This window comes from Camelina sativa, chromosome 16 (genome assembly GCF_000633955.1).
Source record: "Camelina sativa cultivar DH55 chromosome 16, Cs, whole genome shotgun sequence".
Lineage (NCBI taxonomy): Eukaryota > Viridiplantae > Streptophyta > Magnoliopsida > Brassicales > Brassicaceae > Camelina > Camelina sativa.
In genome coordinates, this window is record NC_025700.1 from 21,607,759 (window position 1) to 21,613,920 (window position 6,162).

Sequence of the window (6,162 nt, forward strand, 5' to 3'; positions counted from 1 at the left end):
TTTCGATGATAAAACACTTTCACATCATCTAGCTTGTGCTTGAAATTTCACATCAAGAAATACGATGAAACTTTCGACGAACAAACAAAATAACTGTAATCATTTTGACGCCGAAAGAAAACACAAGATACTTCCATGTACATCTTTTTGGTACTGGTGAAAACCCCACATCGATTTTACGATCGATGAAAATTAACTTTTTATAAGAGACAAATATCAATCTACGTACTAACGAATCCTATAATCAGATCGATTATGCCAAATTTTAGACAAGTATCTTTTTAAAAAAAAAAAATCAAGTTTAGTTTTATTTGGTTCACCTGTCAAGTTTAGTAAAGAAAATGTTGTTACGCCTTAAAATGAGATATATATTAAAAAAAAAATCTAAAGATGTAAGAAAAAAACGTAATAAAGAGATATAATTTGCGTTTGAACAAAAAAAAAAAAAGAGATATAATTTGCTAGCTTGGATTTTTATCGTTACATACTTATCATATTATCATGTTCAAAGTTGTGTTTATGATATGCGTTGAATATAAGAAACGATTGAAAGATCAATGGAAGGTAGAAAATGTTATTAACGCTTTAAACTGTTTCAAATTATCTAACTAAGTTTATATTAAACATATAGAAAATGTGAGAGAATATTGGCCTTCTAAAAAGTGAAGTGTAGAGAATAAAACGAGGAGGCTGCGCCAAGAAGATCTACGAAATAACGATTACAACGTTTTATTCTATTGATAGAGAATCATTTTAAATTGTCCAAGTGAATCAAGCAACAACACACTAATCAACTTGCCTTTAGAATATTTTCGCAAAGCAAAACATTTAAAATTAGAAAAGAAAACAGTAATNAGAAAAGGGTTGGAAAAGAGTAAAACAGTAAGAAAAGAAGAGGAAGGTGATGATGATGTGCACGTAAAAAACTTGGAATTCGTCAAAAAAAGTCGTTTCTCTTTCCTTCTTCATTGCTCTCTCTCTCTCTCTCTCTCTCTCTCGTAAAGCTCTCCGCTGCTTCACGCAATGACGCTATCCTTCAAATTCAATCTTCCTCCTACTCCTTCCGCTTCTCACATCTTCTTCCCGCTTCATCCTCATTCCTATACCAGACCGATACAGTTCTCCGGCACCGGCGGATCCACTCCGGTTAGTTCGAACTTTTTATGCTTCATGTCTCTTCGGATTTCAAAAATTCGTTGTTTAGCTTTGTACCCAAAACTTTAGGATTGGTTTGTTATAGGTGTTCAGACTTGGGATTAGAGGATATATATTGTGGAATCGACAGATTGATTGCGTTTAGATTTATCGCTGAACCTTCGGGATTTGGGGTGCGTCGGTGAAGGGAATAAGGATCGATGGAGAAATCTAGTAAATGTGCTTTTTGCCTCCATTCGTTTCGTGCCTCGATCTGCGTAGCTTGTGTTAACCTCAGGTATGTTTTCGGTTTTTTTGGAATCAGTTTCTGATAAATTTGGATATGAGTGTAGGATCCTCCAATTCGAACAAGTTCCGATTTGATGGCTCTTTGTGCAGTTTAAACGAATACAAAGTTAAGTTGGACTCGTTGAAGAGCCGTAGGGAGGTTTCATACTTGGCTTGCTTATCACAAAGGTTTAATTCATTGTTCAGTTTGAAGTCTTCTGATCTGATATTCATTTGCTTATAAACGATTTCTGATGCCCGTGTGCTGACCAGGAGAAAGCAATTAGTCAACATTGTTGGATTGGTGTTCAGAATGAGAAGCTTGCTAGGTTGCGGGAGAAGCTCCATCTACAAGTGGAGAAGTTGCAGCAAAGTCTGAATAATACACTCTCTTTCTTAAGAATTTTTTTCATTTCTTTGGCATCGCCTTCAAATTACCATGTCTAAGTATACCTATTTCATGATGCAGGCAAAAACACATTACGGAGTTTATCTCGCAATCTGAAAGAAAGATATGGCATTATCGAATCAACTAACGTTGCTGTAATGTGACACTTTTTTTTGTTCTTTTTCCAATTCCTGCATTTTCTCTTGAAAAGGATTTGTATGAAGCTGAATTTTCCATGTAAACAGTATTATCTCTCTCTCTCTCTCTCTCTCTTTCTCTCATTTCTGCAGTTGGAGAAGAGTCGTGTTCGCCAATTGGAGAACCACTATTCTGATACTATTGGCAATCACTACTTGGTATATGTAAGATCTACATTTCATCGTACTTTAATTCTGTGCTTGAACTAGTCCTTTTCTTGAACTCATGTAGTCATCATTATCTGTGTCTCAATTTTCTTACATTCAATCTCATATGTCTAATTATGAACACTAAGCCGGAATTTGTGATTTACAGATTGACCTTACTTCAGAACGCCTCTATAAACAGGCTTTGGTTATGAAACAGATATGCAAATTATTCCCTCTATCAAGGGTAAGGAGATCAAATATTTGGCACTTATCTATTTAGTTAATTTTTTTTTTTTTTTGTTCAAAATCTATTTAGTTAATTAAATTACTGATTTTATAGACCATATCTCTTCTTTTACCAAAAAGAAGTTGGTAGAACATGTCTTGTTTCTTCCTGAGGAAAACTTGGACTCTCTTTAGGCTGTTGTGTTATCGAACATATATTCTAGGCTGGTTTTACTGAATCTTATTCTTTTCAGGTGAAACTAGAGGGGCAGAACAAAGATGGGTGCTTTGGACAGTATGATCAAATCTGCAATGCTCTTTTACCACAAGGTCTCAACCCACTCTCTGTTCCGCCAAAAGAGCTCGCAGCCTCTTTAGGGTAATATGCCCTCGTCTTTAAATCGTCATATTGTGGCACATGAACAGTTAAAATATATGGAGATCCAAGCCCTAAGTGAATATTATACTCCTGCAGACCAATGTACTCATAATTATTTTTGATATTTGATTTGGTAGTTTGATGATGTAACATTCCATGGTTGGTGGTTGAATCAGGTACATGGTTCAGCTTCTAAATCTTGTTGTCCATAAGCTCTCAGCGCCTGCACTCCATAACTTGGGTTTCGGGGTAGATGCCTCCTTCACTCAATTTTATGCTATACTTTTGCCTCAGTCTTTGAAGATAACACTCACTGCATAAATTTTTTCCTAGGAAATAAATATGAGAGATAATTCGTGGATATTGACATTATATTACTATTCATCTTGAAATTGATTCACCAAGTATGATTAAAATCGGGCATTACTGTATAACCAGGGTTCTTGTTCACGAATATGGCAACGAGATTCTTATTGGAACTCCCATCCGTCTTCTCCAAGGTAAATTATGTACGACATAACAGGGATTGTTTTGTGTCTCCATTAGATTCAGAGAATTAAGCGATTCCATTTTTTCATCGGCAGCGATGAGTATCCCCTTTTTGTACCAGCCCATGATTACTACTCATTCGAAGGAAAAAGTTCGTGGACGGGTAGAGATACAAATTTTGGTGTCACATCATTGAAATCAGATGGAAGTGTAGAAGACGATTATCATGACCTTGACCTTGACGTTGCCAGTCTTTCCTCTGGCTCTCCTCATTCTGTTGAAACATTCAGAAATCTCCAGAGAGGAATTGCACATCTTAAGCAAAGTGTGGCTCACTTAAATGTGTATGGATACAGTTCCCTATCTCTCGAAGTTCCTTCTGGAGCCTCGACTTTTGAAACATTTGCAAAGTTGCTGGCCACATTATCTTCTCTCAAGGAAGTTCAGTCTGCTCTTTCCCTTGGTTTGTCAAGGTAAAGCTTTAAATGTTCACCTATAATCAAACATTTGTTTCATTACGACTCTATAAAAACTTGAGACACATAGAGAAAAATAGTTAGGTTATTTGTATCGTATAGCTTTTGTATCCGAATTTAGGCACACCATACTTAACATCTCTGACGTTTACAGTTCCAACAAGCAAAGACTGGAGCCGAACAAATCCGTGTGGAATTTGAACTCGTCAAGTTCCAGCACCTTGCTGAACAGCTCTCATACTCAGCCAACATCGGTATGACTTGTGGTTCTCGAATTCTCATTAGAGTTATGGATTCGTCTCGAGAACTAAAACCGTAGTTAGTTATGTATGTGATATGACTCTTTCTCATATCTGTCTTGTAGTGGAACAGTAGTTATTACAATGTTCCAAATCGAGATCCAAGCTACATGGTGGAGTTTCCTGATGTGAAAAAGGATAAAAACTCTACTGATGGATGGAATTTGGTTGAGCATCCTCATTCTTCACATCAACCCTATCATCCCAATAATAAGTATTGACCATCTCAAGGTAAACACGATCTACTTCTTCTTTTCTAATCCATATTGTTACATTTATTTTAATACTCGAGATTCGCAAATAAATGTTCATACCCAAAACATTCTCTATTGCATTGCAGGCATACCTTGGGAACTAAACTAAGGGTGCTTATAAATTTAAATCTTGATAACTTCTGCTTTAATTATGAAAGTGAAACACATACAACAATTCCGTAAATTAGCAATGACTTCATTCTTTTATGTTTTTGTTCGAGAGCTAAGTCAGTGGAGTAAAATATGGGGAAAGAGTCACTGATCTCAATGGAGTTTGATAATACAACAATGAAGGTCATGTGCACTTGTGACGTGAGAATATCCTCCACCTTGTTTGGGCTTTAAAAGGAACGGACACCGCAATAACATTTATATATGTAACAAACAAAACAAAGTTACTCCCTTTTTTATAGTCATCCAACAAAAACAAAAATCAGCTCCTTTTACATATAACCACACAATGGGAACAAAAACAATGATAATATAAAAACCCATCACCCTCCTTTGCTTTTGAAGTTATTCATAATTGGCAAAAACGAAAATTTGTATATAAACGTTTTTATTTTTGTAACTACTTGTACGTGGTATATTCTCCTAACTTTTTTTATGAAACAAAAATATTTGTGTAAATTTTCTTAAAAAATAATATTTAAAATTGAAAATTGATGAAGTATCTCTGTAAAAAAACTTGGAATATCATTTACGTTTTTGTGTTCATTGTAAGATTAGTAGTACAAGTTTACTAATCACGTGGTTGTACCGAGTACTGTATATTTAACCAACATAATAGAATCTACTTTCAATTTTTTTTTTGGGAATGCGAAATAATAATGTAAGAGAATCAGTCTCAGTTCAGTTCAAAGTTGGAATCTTTGAACGACATGCGGTTTATATAAAAGGAACTAGTATATAAACTATTTATGCCTCCTTTAATATTATTTTTCTTATATTCCCCCTTTCATTTTGTAATATATTGAGAATATTTACCATGTCGTATTCTTCATGAAGCAATGTTACAAATATTCGAATTCTATTTTTTTTCCTCTTTTTTGAACGTCTGATGATCATTCGTGCACAAGAAGAATCTCAAGGCATGATAGCGCTTCGTCTTTTTCTTGATTTGCTCAGTATACGATATTTCTTCCTATGCATAAAAACTAGTTTTTATATATAGCTAGTACCTCGATTATTTTCTGGTTTATTTTCTAACCACTAGTACTAAGCAATTCTAATATATCGTATAATTCATCGATTATTTTCCAATGTTCTAAAAATCTCAGTCTATACGGTTTATAGTTTTCTTTGGACCATAATCAAACCATTTTCGTGTAGTGGCTCTAGTCATTGGTTTAAGCCATCGACAATGGGATTGCAAGTTAATATTCTAAAGTACTAATATTACATAGTCTATTATACGAATCCAAAAACATATGAAAATAAGTACTAAAAGAAAACTATTAGGCTATTCGATTTCAAGATAGAAAGTGAATAATTACTCCGAAACAGAAACTATTTTCTGGTGCAATACATATCAAACTTGAAAGATAAGAGTTTTTTCAGGTGTACTTGCGAAGAATGTAAGAAATAAGGGAGGGAAAAGAAAAGTACAAAGAAAGATAACGAGAAAAGCAATAAATAACTTTTGCAGTCATAACGAAAAAAGAAAAGGAGAAATGAGATAAGGAAAATAGTGGAAGATCGGTGTCTTCGTGATGAATTAAAGTAGAAATGTGTGTACGTAACTTTTTTGATCATACTATCTTTTTCTTCCTCAACTATAACACGTAACAATGATATCTAATAATGCATGCAATGATATCTTTCGCGATGCGAATTGCTATTCTGACATGATCATATACAATATTGTTTTTCCTTTGGTTTTA

General features: G+C 34.4%; 2 pseudogenes; both read left to right on the forward strand.

Annotated features, from left to right (window-relative positions):
• On the forward strand, positions 930-4,853 carry LOC104751686 (annotated as a pseudogene).
• LOC109129540 lies at positions 4,523-5,340 on the forward strand (annotated as a pseudogene).